The sequence below is a fragment of the Canis aureus genome, chromosome 10, assembly GCF_053574225.1.
Source record: "Canis aureus isolate CA01 chromosome 10, VMU_Caureus_v.1.0, whole genome shotgun sequence".
NCBI classification, from domain to species: domain Eukaryota; kingdom Metazoa; phylum Chordata; class Mammalia; order Carnivora; family Canidae; genus Canis; species Canis aureus.
Genome location: NC_135620.1, coordinates 59,594,750 through 59,611,974, shown reverse-complemented (window position 1 = coordinate 59,611,974; position 17,225 = coordinate 59,594,750). Strand labels below are relative to the sequence as shown.

Here is a 17,225-nt window from a genome sequence, read left to right as displayed (position 1 = left end):
AGTGTCCCAAGGCCTCTCCATAGCATATCTTCCCTTCTGACAGCACTGGATTCATAGCCACTCCCTGCTTTCTGACACTCTCCACTCCCATGGCTTCCCTATTATTTCTCAAGCCTGGTTTCCTCAAACATGTCTGACTCTTCTCAGCATGTCTTGCCTCCTTGTCCTTTAAATGCTCCTGTTCCTGATGTTTCATACCTACTCCTCTTTCCCATATATACTCCTCAAGCTGGGATTCCTTAGGTAGGACACCTCTCTTCTCTGGTCCTTAGTCTACACATATGTGGAGAGATATTGGGCTGGATGATTTTTGAGGCTTAATCTCATCTCCAAATTCTGTGATGGTAATTCAGAGGGAAGAAGTGACAGTGGAGAAAGAGAACTACATGTCCTGGTTGGGGAAAAATGTGGACTTAGGAGAATGAACCTCAGGAAGGACATCATGAGAAACCTGGGTTCCACAGCTCAGAAGGGCCTAGGGTGGGCCTTACAGTGAGGACCCAGCAACACTGTGGCTCCTATCCCCTTGGGGTCCCATTAAGATTCTCTAAGAAATGTAACAGGCAGCTTGGAAAGCAGAAATAAGAAAAGGGAGGCCTGAGAAGTGCCTAGAGAAGGGATATGAATGTACTCACTTCTTTCCTTCCTTCTTGATCCAGAAAGAGAAAAGCAAAGTAGAAGCAAGACCCTCTCAAAGGCTGCTCACAACTCATCTGATTTTGCTCCAGGAATTCCAAACATCAGACACCTGACTCCACTACTCAATTAGGGTTCACTCAGGATTTAAAACTAGCTAAAGTATTCCTTAGTCAAGGACTATATAAGCTACAAAAGACGCTGCTGGATAATGCAAGTGTTCTGGAATGAAAACTCCACACATACGGTTTATGGATAACTTCTACATAAAAGTTATAAAGAATATTCACTTGGGGGGGGTGCCTGGGTGGTACAGTTGGTTAAGTATCTGACTCTTGGTTTTAGCTCAGGTGATGATCTCTTTGTCGTGGTAATTGAGCCCTGCATTGGCTTGAGCATGGAGTCTGCTTGAGTTTCTCTCTCCCTCTCCTTCTGCCCCTCCCCATACTGCTCACGTGCACTCTCTCACTCTCAAATAAATAAATAAATCTTTAAAACAAAAAGGAGTATTGATTTGGGAGTTGAATAAATGTCCAGCTGTTCCCCAATAGGGACCTGGTACAAACCTTTACCATCTGGCTAAAGACTTCTGCTCTGTTTCCCAAATTCAACCTTGCCTGCATGGATGAATCTTTTTGTTTTTGTTTGGGCATCCTTAATGCTGTCTTCTATTACTGCTGCAGCAGTTTGTGCCAAAAAATCTACAAAATGCCTGCAGCACATGACTTGTTATGTGAGAGTTAACAATTACAAAGCTATTATTGCAAGACCTGTTCTACGAGGTTCAGGTTCAAATAATGTCTTCTTTTCCTTTTTTCCATTTTTTCATATTTATTTAGAATAGTGGTTCTCAACTGGGGGACCCCAAAAGACATTTGGCAATGTCTGAAGACAAATTTGATTGTTACACTGGTAGGATGAGGTTGTACTGGCATCCAGTAGGTAAAGGTCAGAAAGGCTGCTAAACATTCTACAGTGCATAGAACAGTGCCCATAAAAAAATAATCATCTGACCTAAAATGTCAACAGTGCCAAGGCTGAGAAACTCTTATTGATAACCAACTAGAGAGCCATCTATTAAGATCCATGGGAAGTCCAGTATCAGACATCCAGGGACTCTCTCTCCTTCCTTCTAAAAAGAGATCCATGGAACCTCCAGTTTGGCATGGAGAGCTCTGCCACTCAGTCTGTGGTTACTTGATGTTGCTCAAGTGGCCACACAGTACCACGGGTCTAAAACACAAGGGGTTGGCCCTTATCTCTAGTTTTCCCACAACAGCCCCTAATTATCACTAGAAACATCTTGATGTTGCCATCAGGATTTGAGACTACCTAAATGTTGTTGTTGTTGTTGTTGTTTTCCTTCTCCAGAAGTGAAGAGAGCCAGGGCTTTAGTCATATTATGCCTTCATTAACCTCCTCAGGGGGTAATTCTACATGCCTTTCAATTCTTGTCAATGAAGCCACAGCAGTGAAAAACAAAGCACATGGTAATTCCCTAGAAGGTCCATCTGCTGTGTTTAATTCTCAGTAACTTCCCTGATTCTGGTAATGACTTGTCTCACTCTTCCTACCTAGCACTGTCTGGGCCCCTCTGCCTGGCTTCTCCCAAACTGGGGCCTCTGAGTCCTGAATACTGCCCCTGGGAATACAGCACACATCTTTATCAGCCCCATGGGAATGGGAAATGTGAGAAGATTGGTCCCCTTTGGAAAGAAGGGTAACCCTGGATACAACAGGTGAACATGGCTGTTCCCATGGCCTGCCTGCCACTTCACAACCTCACCATCAGTCATAGTTTGAGATTTTCCCATTTAGCCTTGCAGTGTGCAATGTGTGCCAACTCCAAGTCTTTATCCAAATACTTATATCATGGAAGTGTAATGATCTGTGTGTACCTATTTGTTTCCCCCAAGGGCGTCTGAGCTCTTGGAAGAAAAGACTGTGTCTTAGTCATCTACAAAGTCATCATCATTCATAGTCCTTAGCAAATAGGAAGCAGTCAGAATTACAGAATGAAAAAAGCAATTGAATAAAATATTTCCAAGGAAAATATTTGTGAAGATTTGTAAAGGAAAGTAGGATGGGAACAGCTATCCAGAATTCACAAGGTGATACTTTATACAAGCAATGTAAAAGATCAGCACATATTCTTTGGAAGCTTTTAGCATAATGAAACAAAAATTGGAAACATGATTTTTTTTTCTTTTGTGCTGTCATTTGGAAATTGTGACAGCAAATAAACTCCTCTTTTATTTTTAGAAGATGGTAATAAAATGTCACATGTCATCACTTGAATTATTTGTCTCACAAGGTTAGTTGAAAAACTTACCTGTAAGTTAAACAGTAGAGATGTTGGGGTTTCAGGGGCTTGATAGCTCTCTCCAATCTCAAGGAGAGAACTACTGACATCAAAGTGTTCTATGGACCTATAAAAGCAGCTTCTTTCCAAATACCCACTTTGATGTAAAGACAGCTTAAAAGCTGCCTGCTTTTAGAGATGGTTTTCACTTATATAAATGATCTTTCCACTGGTCTCATTTAGCCCAGGGTCAAGGAACGAGCATACAAGTGTATTTCATTAATAGGAATTCCGACTTTACACCACTGGGTATATTTGATTCACAGTAGTAGAAATGGACAAAGTCAAATTTGCACTATTTTTTTCTGATTATTACATCCTTATTACCAAATGTTGAATCACCTGAATTAAGTTTTTAAGTTTGAAGTCTTTATTAAAGCAAATTATAACCTATGTTGGAATCTTCAGTTACCTCAGAAAGTGGAATAAAATTATCAAAAGGATTTTTATTTTTATTTTTTATTTTTTTAAGAATTTTTATTTTAAAAGATCACCCTTTATGGAGCAAACAATGGACCCAAATGAAGGTTGTAATATTAAAGTTTCATCATTATAGCCAGTGAAATTATTTATCTCAATTTACAACTCAGATGAATAAATAAATATAACTTCATAATAAATATAACTTTGTTAATAACTTGACCTAATGTCTATTTCTTACTCCAATAAGATGGCAGAAATTTAATCTCAGGTAATTTGGGGTTCACTCCCCTTGCCTTCGAGATGTGTCTATGTTCTGAATGACATACACAGTGCCCTGACGTCTGAGACAAGAAATGGGCCTCTAATCTGGTTTTTAATATCATATGTCCATGCAGATTCCTTCTGAGGTAGCTGTTTCCTCTTCTGGTTCTCTGTCGTTAATCTGCATAGGTCACCACTGAAAAAAAGTATCACTAGCTTTTCTCTCCCTGCCTCTTCTAGGTCTGATGGTTCTCTCTCCTACTTTCCTTCTGTTTTATGCACACAAATTCTGATTTTCCATGTCATGCTGGGACACCTAAATCTGCCAAACTAACCAAGACCCACCCATTCTCTCTAAATTTTCCATATCTATTTCTTTTCTCAAGCCCAGACCTCCTCCAGAAAGCAGAATACAGGGGCCATCTCCCTGAAACAATCCATCCCCCTTTCTCCAGTTAGGGTAGAAAGGTAAACCTCTTTTTCATTAACCCTAAACATGTTGTCCATGCCTAAAGTCTTCCCCACTTACCTAAGAATTTAGGCTTTTGGAGATATTGTCAATAATATTCCTTTGTTTCTATCTTCTATCCTGTCCCATCCCCGCCTTGTGCAAGGAGCACAGAACTTCCCAGCTCCTTGAGTGGGGCAGGGGTGGGAGGTACAGGAAAAAAGGACGCATCAGAGGGGAAAAAATAGCTTAGCATCTCAAAATGGTATCTCACCACACTCGCTACATTTACTGAGCGTCTTCCCCTTGTCAATATTTTTGTAATTGCCTCTGTGGTTTGTTTGTGTATTTTTGTTGTTGTTTTTCTGTTTACTTGTCTTTCAATCCAAGTGCAATGTTTGTCATGAGACAGCCTTGACTGATTAGCACTGCTCCTCCTTAGAATCCGTTCAGATGCTGAAGGCACAGCATTGCAGTTGTATTCACTACGTGGATTAGAGAGAGCGGCTCGCCATTTGAGGGTTGACAGACTGCGAAACTGTTACAGAATAGGGAAGAGATGATTCCAGCTCCATCTGGTTAGAGTTATTTCATGAATAACTGTATAATGGCTCTAAGTTTTTCTGACTGTTTTTCTGTCTCTTCATTATCCTAGAGTAGGTACATAGAGAGGAGATCGATCATGGTTTTTCAATACCCTCCAGAGAGACTATTTTAGGTGAAGCACGTGTTATATTGTCTAGAAAGTGCTTCTAAGCCCTTTGCCTTCAATGATGCAGTGAAAAGTCAGGGCAGATTCTGAACTAGTCTGTCACTGTCATTGTTAATTTTGTTATTTTTTCATATTCTTTAGGATTTTCAATGAAGTTTTGGTGGCGAATCTACTAGGCACATCTAATCTGCCACTCTATAAAGCCAGATGTCTTAAAGCTGGAATTTTTAGCCATGTCTATCTAACTCAAACCCCCACACTTTCTGCTACTTCATGTTGCCATATAAGGCAGGCCTTAAATGTAGTGCATTCAATTCTGCTCCTTAAATACTTGTCTATTTCAAAATAGATTCTAATCCTTTATTATAACTGATTTTGTATTTCCTGAGTCCTTTCTGGGGATCCAGCAGCAAAAAAAAATGTGCTTTGTACACTGTATAGCCTGTCCCTCAAAAAAACATTGGTAGTTGGAAGTAGTTCCAAAGAGAAGTCACCAAAAAGCATGTGACACACTGAACAAAGAACTTTAATAAAATACCTAACCTAGGATTCCATAATTGGAGTATGGTAAAAGAGGAAAGCATCCAGGCTTTAGGTCTTAATAGATGCAGATCTAAATCCCTGCTCTGTCATCTTGAGCAACAATTCTGAGCCCTGGCCTTCTGATTTGTAAAATGAAGATGATGATATTCACTTTCTTTCCTTTTTTTTTCTTTTTTTAGAAAGAGAGAGGGTGTATGGGGGGGGGCAGAGAGAGAGAGAGAGAATCTTAAGCAGGCTCCACGCCCAGCATAGAGCTCCATGTGGGGCTCAAACTCATGACCTTGAGATCATGAGCTGAGCTGAAATCAAGAGTTGGGCAGTTAATAGACTGAGCTACTCAGGCGCCCCAAAGATGTTCACTTTTCAGGATGATATGAAGACAGAGTTTATGTCTAAAGCTTTGGACATACACAGAAGGTACATAAAAATGATAATTGTCCTACCATGTAAGATAACACTGATTCCAAGTAACAGAATACCTAATTCAGATTGGCTTAATTAATAATAAAGGAGATATTTTATATAGATAAAAAGTCCAAATACAATGTGGGCTTCACATGCAATTTAATATAGAGTTCTTTTTTAAGTTTTAATTCCAGTATAATTAATATACAGTGTTATATTAGTTTCAAGTACACAATATAGTGACTCAACAATTCTATACATTACTCAGTGCTCATGATGATAAATACTCTCTAAATCCCCATCATCTATTTCACCCATTCCCCTACCACCTCCCTTCTGGCAACTACCAGTTTGTTCTCTATATTTCAAAGTATGTTTTTCTGGTTGTCTCTTCTACTGTTGTTTGTTTGCTTTGTTTCTTAAATTCCACATGTAAAACAGCAGTTCTTGATGTCAATCACGAGGCCAACCGTTCAATGAACTTGCCTTGAATTTGCTCTTCTCCTTTCTAGACAGCTTTGTGTTAAAGGTAGCTTCCCTTATGCTGACAAAAATAGTTCATCACCTTTTATAAGGGAGAGGTTTAGTATTTTTCCAGAATTACTAGCAGGAGTCTTGAGATCCACCCTGATTTGTTACTCCAGAACCAAGTGGGCAGTGATGACTCAGATTTAGGATTATGCTGGGGAGTAGGGTACAAGACCATTCTTTGCAAAACCTTCCCTACTAAATCTCTAGTCTTTCATTTTCCTTGTGTTTTGCACCCACAACCACAGCACTCCTTTCTAAGGAAACCTTTTCTTACCTGGGCTTCAGAGATGGAGAAAGGGATCCTTCTCTCTTCAAACTCTCAAATATTTTATGTGTGCCTACAGTTCTTTACAACTTTCCAAAAATTTAGGTTTTGGAAATGAAAGCCAGAAAGTTCTCTTTGTTTCTATGTTTTACTCCAGCATACCCCTCCTCTGTGACAATTGATCACTTGATATTTAATTTTTCCTTTCCTAAAGTTAAGGAATTAAAAGTCTCACAATTATTTAAGTCAATCACATTTGTCTGTGGAGACAAGATACACTACACACATAATAATTTCAGTGATGATCAGCATGTTCATCTTGATATGACTTTTCTCTCAGTATTAGCAATAAACTCTAAGAACTACTTTGCTGATATTGTCGAACAAATAAAAAAGGACGTTTCTAATCCCCAGCCAACAGGTACAAGGACTTGAACATGCACAAAATCTTGATATGCTCCCCAAGGAGTCCTTGGTTTGGATTCCTATTAGCTGGTATGGCTGAATCTAGATTTTCTAATTTTTGTCAGTTGTTTGGGACTTGATAGCTGAACCCAACAATATTTGTTTAGGATTCTCCCCCCTGTTCTTGTGGCTTAAAAAGAAAACCAGCATTAACAGCAAATGACTGACAGTAAAATAAATGCAGTTTTTTCAATTCCTGATCATTGGAGCCAAAACTATATTTAATTACTTATCTTTAGATATTTTGGCTATTTGCCCAAACACAACACTGCTCCAATGGATCTATGTGTAACCATCTAACAAATCTACTCACAGAAGGACAACAAGCAAAACTTCCTGACTTATAAAATGGCCCATTTTTCTTCTCCAAACTTAAGGCTGGTAACATTATAACTTATTCATGGCAATTAGCATATATTCAACACATGGTATCTTTTCTTATTAGTAATATTATGTAAAGAAAGCTATACATTTTTCTTAAACTCCTGGCCTGGGCCTTCAAATCTGTTTCTCAAGACAGTCCCAGTGAGTGGTGGTAAGAATTTGTAGTAGAAGCCCTAACTGAAATTGGATACTGAGACCTTTTCAGTGCTGCAACTATAGGATCTGTTTTTGCCAGATCGTTTTAAATACTGTTCTATGTTGCTCAAGTTGTATTATATATGTGTTAATGTTGGTTTTGGCTAAAATTTTAAGGTATGGCCTCTTTTCAAAAATCACCTCATTTAAGAAATTTAATAAATGATAAGCCAAGGAAAAATATATAAAACTTTGAAAAGGAAGTGATCTGGTATCTTATAAATATAGTCCCCAAGCACCCTTGAAAATGATGAACCATACCTAGAGGCTGCCAAATCCTAGATGTAAAGTCTTGGGTCCAGGTACATAACTGAGTATGTGTACAACCCATGACAGTAACAATTCCTGACACTGGATCTTCTGTACATAGAATCCTTTTAACCAGCTTTTTCCTTTAAAAGCCTATAACAATGGTTGGAACAAAATGGACACTTAACATATATGTGTTGAATGAATAAATAAATTAATGAACTACCTTCAGATTTTTGTGTGTTCTGGTCCTCCGATTACCTGCAGCCTAAGCAATGGCCTTCAATATTAGAGATTTTCAGACAGATATGCAAAAGATCCTAAAATGAAAACAGATGTCCATGAAGTCACATGTTAAAAGAGTCACACATTAACCCAGAAGAGTTTAAGCATAAAGACATGCTGCCAAACCCAGTCCCAATTTATTTATCAATTTAGAACAGCTGAAGGTAAGTGTAAAAATGGAAGTCATGGGGTAGGGAAGAATGCAAAGTGAATTTTTCACGTGTTTTCATTAGGTTTTCCACCCTGGGACAGTCAAATGGAAATTACAAATAGTGAGGAGAAAACAAGCCCTAAGCAGACCAAATAGGGAAGTGTTCTACATTACTCTATGAATCCAACCTCATCCATCAATGTACTATTTTAAAGCCCTGGGGTAGAAAGACAAGCTCCATCTCCCTCATCCTTCTAGCTGTATTCAGCTGCCCCAAACCTAATGGTCTGCAAGGCGGCCTCTCCCCTAAGACCTGCCCCCAGTCCTGTAGCCACACCATAGACATGATAAAACTGTGGAGCAACAGTTGTGAGTATAGGTAAAACATTAAGCAGGCCATCAAAGTAAACCATTGTCCAAGGAGTGCATTAAACCAACTGGCTATGGGACGCCTGGGTGGCTCAGTGGTTGAGTGTCTGCCTTTGGCTCATGGCGTGATCCCGGGATCCAGGATTGAGTCCCACATCGGGCTCCTTGCAGGAAGCCTCCTTCTCTCTCTCTCTCTCTCTCTCTCTCTCTCTCTCGTAAATAAATAAAATCTTAAAAAAAATAAATCTTTAAAAAAAAATAAACCAACTGGGTATTTTATCAGTTTTCTATAGGGCTCAATAGTTATAAATTCACCAAAGGAGCAAGCTGATTTAATAAAAGGAACAAAAGAAGAACAAGAAAGAAGAAGGAAGAAAGGGAGGAAAAGAGGGAATGAGGGAGATAGGAATTTAATTTTCATTTTCTTTTCTACTTTAAAAACATCATAGGTGATAGCATTCACCACTTTCTAGAAGGCTAAGATAACCAACTCTTCTTGACTTGTAAGTTATAATTTGGAAATAAAGAAACCTTCATTTCTTAAAAACTAAGTAAATATATCTCTCAAAGTAAATCAAATCCATGAGCTGAATTATTCACAAAACTCAAATTGACTTTATTTTTTTATGTAATTTCATCTTTCAACTCCTCTCATTTATGTCCCCTCAAATCCTTCTTCCTTGATAATAATCATTATCTGACTAGGCTGTAATCTTGTGGAAACACTATCAGCCAATTTATCTGCTGGTGGGAAATCCAAGGCATGATTGCCCTAAGAGATTTCAGAGGAATTAAGTTGACCAATTTACAAAGTCTTTCTTTATGTTTCCCTTCAGAATAGTAGTAACTATAGAATAATACATTTATATTAGTAAAATAATAGCAACAATAATAATAATTTTTCCACCTCTTCTTTTTTTTTTTATTCAAGTATAGCTTGATTTTGAAAAGCTTTATTTGAAAAATCATTGATTTCCTGAATTTAAGGGATTATTGCCTGTGGGATTTTTAATTACCTTTTGAAGGAAAAGAAGATAGTTTGATTCAGGATTTAGGCAGTAAAAGGCCAACTTATCTGATTTTTTTCTTTATTTAAGAACAGTTTTAGGTTCACAGCAAAATTAAGAGAAAGGTACAGAGATTTTCCATACCTCCTATCCTCACACACACATAGCCTCTCCCATTATTCACATCCCTACCAGAATGGTACATCTGCATAACTGATGAACCAACACCGACACATCATAATCACCCAAAGTCTGTAATTTACCTTAGGGTTTACTCTTGGTGTTGTACATTCTATGGGTGTGGTCAATTTTATAATGACATGTATACATCATTATGTTATCACACAGAGTATTTTCACTGCCCTAAAAATCCTCCCTATTCATCCCTCCCAAATCCCCAACCCCAGTCTTTTCACTATCTCCAGTTTTTTTTTTCAGAACATCATATAGTTGGAATCATATAGTTTACAACCTTTCCATATTGGTTTCTTTTACTTAGTAATATGCATTTAAATTTCCTCCATGTCTTTTCATGGCTTGATAGCTCATTCCATTTTAATGCTGAATAATTTTTCTTCGTCTATATGTAACACAGTTTATTAATCTCACATTCACCTACTTGAAGGACATCTTTGTTGCTTGCATATATTGGCAATTACGAATAAAGTTGCTATAAGCCTCCATGTGCAGGTTTTTATGTGGGCATAAATTTTCAACTCCTTTGGATAAATACCAAGTAGCATGACTGCCTGACTGTATCGTAAAAGTATGCTTAGTTTTGTGAGAAATGACTAAACTGTCTTCCAAAGTAACTATACCATTTTCTACTCCCACCAGCAATGATTAAGAGTTCCTGCTGCTCCACATCCTTGTCAACATTTGGTGTTGTCAGCGTTCTAGATTCTGGCCATCCCAATAGGTATATAGTAGTATCTCACTGCTGTTTTAATTTGTATTTCCCTGATGACATATAATGTGGAGCATCTTTCCATATGTTTTTTTGCTTTGTATATACCTTTTTTGGTTAAGGTGTCTGTTAGGTCTTCGGCCAATTTTTAAATTGGATTTTTTTTTATTATTGTGAAGTTTTAAGAACTCTGTACATTTTAGATAGTAGTCCTTTATCAGATATGTATTTTGCAAATATTTTCTTCCAGTGTGTGGCTTGTCTTCTCATTCTCTTGATACTGTCTTTCACAAAGCAGAAGTTTTTGTTGTTATTGTGGTTGCTGTTGTTGTTGTTTATGTCAAGACTAGTTTATCACTTGTTTCTTTCATGGATCATGCCTTTGGTGTTTATCTAAAAAGTCATCACCATACCCAAGGCCATGCTGGTTTTCTCCCCTATTATCTCCTAGGAGTTTTATAGTTTAGCATTTTACATTTAGTTTTGTGATCCATTTTGAATTAATTTTTGTGTAGCTCTGTGTATAAATTTTATTTTTTGCATGTGGATGTTTAGTCCAGTACAATTTATTGAAAAGACCATCTTTTAAATGTTATAATCCACATGACCTTTTCATTTCAACCACCTTTTGTCACTTGTCAAACAGGCTTTACTGAGGGTGGGCCTGCACTATCGGACTACAAGTGAGGAGCAAATAGACCAACCTACATAAAATCTCCCTGTTGTCTTTCCACACATGCTTATATTCATCCTGTTATTGCCTTCCTATATTCTTTATTTAAATTTTGCCATTATTTATTTATATTCTTGTTTTAAGCTCCTTCATATTCTTAATAAATCAATACCAAACAAACCAACCTGCGAGATATTTAGGTTTCTTGTAGCTCAAAAGACATGTTTAAAGACTAACGTTCTGAAGGTATAAGCCCCATCATCCCTATCTGAGTTATACATGATTAAGGTAGAAATAAGACTTTGTATATCTTTAGCTCATTTCACCTTCCTTTGAGAGAGGACACTGAGGGCATGTGTGGGTGTAGCTGTCACACATGATTCATTACCACTGCTTAAGACTGTATTTGTTTTGTGAAGACAAATGCAGAGACTTCCCTCAGCCTTTTGAACTCTCCCTGTCATATTTACCCAAGGTACCCTGGTTTGAGACCATAATTTAGAGTGATCATATAAGTTTATCCTGTCTTTGCTCTTAGGTTAGCCCATTTGAGCTCATCTAATATAAGCTGCTTATTTTCTGATGCAATCTATTCTCCTATATATGGCCTTGTTCAATTTTGTTCCATCCTTGCAGTCCTGATAGGTTTCACCAAAACTGCACTTTAGTTGTGGCCTCATATTTAGGTTGATGAAACAACTCAGAAACCCTCAATGTGGCATATTGGAGTTGATCTGAGTTTCCCAATCACCTAGGAAATTGCTCCTACTTGACAGATTTGTGTTTGGCATTGAGTTTGATGACACATTTATTATACTCTCAGAGGACATTCTTGAATTTCTAATCATTTTCCAAACTCTTTAGTCTTTAACACATTGCTGACAAGAGTGTTACTTATGTAGTAGATTAACTGGTAGCTTTCAGCAGTCTCAACCAGTGTAAAGAAGGTTGCTATACAACCTCTGAGTTTGTTTTTCTAGCTTATGTTCATAACACTGTTCCAATTTTCTAAAAATTAGCCCTTTGTGCTTTTGGCTTTTTTTCCCACTCCCTTTCACTCATTTTGCCCATCCTTCTGCCCCCTTCCCTTCTGAAACCACAAGTCTATCTTCAGTATTTATGGGTCTGTTTGTTTGTTCATTTGTTTTGTTGTTTAGAATCCACATGTAAGTGAAATCACATGATACTTGTCTTTCTCTAACTTATTTCACTCAGTATAATACTTTCTAGATCCATCCATTTGTCACTATCTTTCTGTTTTATGTTAGTAGTACTGGCATGGCATACATTAATAACAATGAATGGACTTATGTTATTAATGGTTGCCTTTATTTTTTTAATTATGTTTATTGTTCTCAGAAAATAATTTCTGAAAATTATGCTCTTGAGAGACCGACAATCAGTTGTTTGTATATTACCTCATACTGCTCTTACAAAGAAAAAATAAACCCTTAAAGTGAAGCACCTAGAATAGTTTATTACTTACAGTAAGTTTTTAGGAATGTTAATTAGTAAATGCATTTTAAAATACTTAGTTGTTTCCTCCACTTTTAGCTAAGTTTGCTCTTTTCAGAGTATTCATTGGTTGAAGTAATCATATGAAAATCACGCTCAGTTGATCCTTGAGGAAACATCAAACGATAGTATCTGACGGCAATATAACAAAGTTCTCTTTAACTGTACCTTAGGGAAATACACTGACAACCATGCCTAGCTGAGCCTTGGTGAAATATACCTAAGTCTTTTCAATGAAGAAGTATCTTATTCTATGGGTGTTTTAAAGGCTGAGTCACAAGAAAATTTCTTAAAGTAATGACATAGTTTGTTTGGTTGAATCTGGAAAGACTGGGACTTGCCTAAAATATCTGACAGAGATATCTAATAAATAAAGGCTCATCAACAATCATCTTATTAAAACAAGAACTCAATTTAATAGTATTTTTTATTGAATGCCTGCTCTATGCTAAGTGCAATGGAACCCATGAGAATAATATCACATTGTTTCTGATTTTAAGAATTGCTGTGTTTTGGGAAATGCAATCTTAAAAAAATACAAATGGCAGAAATAGAGTAGGATAAATGCTGTGTTTGAAAGAAAAGAGCTCAATGTTGGCTAAAATGGTTGAGGAGAGCTTTACAGACAGAAGTGGGCATCAGAACATAGAGCCCAACAAAAGAACATTGCTTATCTTCCAGGTCTAAAGAGGTTAGTACTGGAAGGATCATTTCTGGAAGCATGTATTTGTGGTAGGCATTGTTTATGTAGGCTGATATGCAAATATGCATATGAGTTTCCTTTGGATTCAGTTCCTCAACAAGTATTTATTGAGCATCTAATATGTTCCTAGCCAAGAATACATCATAGGCAGCTTGTGGTCTGCTCAGACTTACATAGTTGAGAACTTCATGTGGGGTGAGGGATCCACATTATGCACAACAACTTCATATTCCCATATTCATATACCAGAATGCCCTAGTACATGAAGATGTAAATTCACATGGTTATCATGACTATTCTTACAGAAATATCATTGTCTAATTGTTCACTTTAAATCATCACGGGTAAAAAAATAAATAAATAAAATATCACAGGTGGGTTTTAGGTTTTTTCAATTTCAATGTCCTTTTTTTACTATAATGTTTTCTGCAAAGTAGAAAAGTAGATCAGAATAGATCAAAATCTACAGAGTAGATCAAAATCTTATCATTTTAAAAGTCACAAGTATAGGCCTATCAGGGCTTTCATACCTCATGTTCAGAGCAGCAACTTTGAAATCAAATTCTAAAATCACATAATCATATACTTCTCTCCTAAGAGCATAAAACTTCCTTTTTTGGCAAGATATCTAAAATAAATAGGGAATTTCTTTAATGTCAGGGGTAATGTAATAAACCACTCACCCCCAAAAAACTGCTTTAAGGTTCCATAAGTTAAAAGAAGGAAGGAGGGGAGGGAGACAGTGAGGGAGGAAGAAAGAAAAGTTTAAAAAGAGGCAACTAGCTTATGGTCCCCTTACTTTTCATACAGAAATACTGACCCTTTCATTCCAGCCAGACTAAAGGGGATGTGACACTCCCCCAAAGTGTGCTCCATGGACCAGAAACATTAGCAACAAAAAGGAACCATGTTAGGAATGCAAGATCTCAGGCCCTGCCTCAGACCAACTGAATTAGAATTCACTGAATCTGCTCTCAACAAGATTTTCAGGTGATAGATATGCACATGACTGGTTAAGAAGCACTTCTTTATGGAACATTAAAATATTTCTGAATCAACTTGAAAATAGAGTGCCAGTTAACTCAGTCCTGCATTCTCAGTTCCTTTCACAGCTAACTACATGTAAATTGGTCCTGCAAAATAGACAGGAATATTGCTTTTATGTTCAAACAACAAAAGATTCTTAACAGGTGCTGACATTCCTTCCTTCTCAAATAAATATTGAACATTCATTTTTAAAATATCAGTTTAAAGAGATGACAAATTGCTTTCTTACCTGGGTAACTTATATGACCATATACTTGGCTTTCCCATCAACTGTTTCTTTTTTAAAATTAAAGTCTGAGATATAGATGCAATAAACAATAAATGACATCATGATGAAAGGAGAACCAGAAACACTGAGGAAGAAAGAAATACCAGGGAGGCTGAGAGAAATGGAGAGGGCACCAGAGTCAAAAGCCAGCAGTTTCCTGGAAGCCCTGCTTCCTTTCTTCTCAGGGTGCTCCTCCCAGACTGCCTGCCCCCATGCTTCAGGGTGATGGACCCTCCATGCTTTAGGGTGATGGAGCAGAGCTGGAAATAGGCCTCTAAACCAGGCATACTCATTGATAAAACACTCTCTAGGGCAAATGAAATTATGTCTGTTATCATTAAAACTGGAGGCTTCCTTTTTGTTCCTTATTTAAATTCAATTTAGTTAACATATACTGTATTATTAGTTTCTGCGGTAGAATTTAGTGATTCATCATTTGCATATAATAGCCAGTATTCATTACATCAAGTGCCCTCCATAAGGCCCATCACTCGATTATCCTTTCCCCGCTTACCCACCTCCCTGCCAGCAACCCTGTTTGCTTCCTAGAGTTCAGCATCTCTTACAGTTTGCTTCACTCTCTATTTTAATCTTATTTTACTTCTCCTTCCCTTTCCTATGTTCATCTGTTTTGCTTCTTAAATTCCACATATGAGTGAAATCATATGGTATTTGACTTTCTCTGACTGACTTATTTTACTTAGCATAATACCCTCTAGTTCCATCCCCATCATTGCAAGCAGCAAGATTTCATTCTTTTTGGTGGCTCAGTAATATTCCGGTGTGTGTGTGTGTGTGTGTGTGTGTGTGTGTGTGTGTACACAGTGCAGCCACTCTGGAAAACAGTATTGGGGTTTCCTCAAAAAGTTAAAAACAGAACTACCCTACCACCCAGCAATTGCACTACTAGGTATTTATTCAAAGGATACACAAATGCTGATTCAAATGGGCACATGCACCCCAATGCTTAGAGCAGCAATGTTCACAATAGCCCAAAAGATATTAAAGCTTTAAAAACCTAGACTAGAAGTACCTCTTTTAGTTTGGAAAGATTAATCATTTTTTAAAATGTCAAAGATCTAGCTTACAGTTGTCTCTTTGCAGTTATTAGCCACAACTAATAATTCCTTATGAGAAAGAAGGTGCAAACCACTGCTTGAATATGGGATTCTCTTGTGTAAAAGCAAATTTATAAAAATTCAAATCCAATATCACTTGCTAACTCCTTCACTATGATGGTCAGAGATTTTAATATAAATAAACTATAATCATATAAATCAAGAAAGAAAGTATAAAAACGGCCCTAATAATAATGATGTCTTGATTAATGTATAACAACTGGCTAGAGGGAAAAGACCTAAATGTAGCATTTGCCAATTCCTATGACATAAACTTTCCCAACACAGTTGGGTTCAAGCTGCCATTGTGGTTATCACTGAATGCAGAATTTGAGAGATTCACACAGTCGGTTCTCAGAAACCCATCAAAGATGCTCTGGCATACTCCTAAAAATAACTAAATGTGCAGATTTTTCTATTCCTCAATGTTAAGCAACATTTGATCTCTGGTCCACAGACCTATATCTTTATATGCTGAATAGTCTGGTGGCTCTACTGTTAATCAAAGGTGGCCAGAGCTAAAGTTTAAACTCAGATGGACAAGCACATGAATTTTGAAGTCTAGCTTCACATCTTTTTATTTTTAGTAGCATAACCAAAAAGGCCTTCAAATGCCTGTACTTTTATGATATCCTCCTGCATATCAATCATTCTCAAGCTGATGTTTTTAATACCTGTTAAAGATGGGGAAGCACTTTGCATGGCTTATGTTTTGCTTTCCTGAATGTCTTCCCCTGACTTTCTGTCACTATATTGGATGTAATCATGAATTCTGAGGATAGACATGAAGCAATGGCCATGAATATGTACATTTTGGGGTACTCCATCATAATTTTTGACAGTAATATTCCTCAGGATCAGCAGATAGACTGAAGTTGAGGTGGTTGCCTCAAAAATAATTTTAAGGTAGACATTTAAGATATAATAAAGCAGGTGTATAAAGTTATTTGTCATGGATGATGTTTCAATACTGTAATAGAAAATAATGTTACTTACGAGTAAAGTTTAATACACGAGAAATCACAAAGCCTTATTGCTATACATTGTATTCAACTAATTAGACAAAATCTATTATGAATTTATTATAGCATATGCAAACATGAGATTTCTCATTTGAAAGAGCATCTCAATAACATTTACTAAACCAGTATCTCCCAATCTTTCACAGAAATATTAATGATAACACATTAAAAAAAGATAATTCACAAGGCCACTAAAAATTAAGTCTGCCATGCAATCTAGTGCCAAAATCCTAGACAAACTAGTAAAGTTATAAGAAATATGCACGTGGATTTAGAATATA

The 17,225-nt window shown here is 37.0% G+C and overlaps 1 protein-coding gene across 11 annotated transcripts in view; it reads right to left on the bottom strand.

The window, feature by feature from the left end:
* The window catches only part of PLPPR1 (phospholipid phosphatase related 1), a 538,830-nt gene that overhangs the window by 335,403 nt on the left and 186,202 nt on the right, over nucleotides 1-17,225 (bottom strand). For all 11 annotated transcript variants that reach the window (XM_077912712.1, XM_077912710.1, XM_077912715.1 and 8 more), the window contains one exon: nucleotides 8,106-8,199. The gene's annotated coding sequence lies outside the window, so the exon portion shown is untranslated. The remainder of the gene's footprint in view (nucleotides 1-8,105; nucleotides 8,200-17,225) is intronic.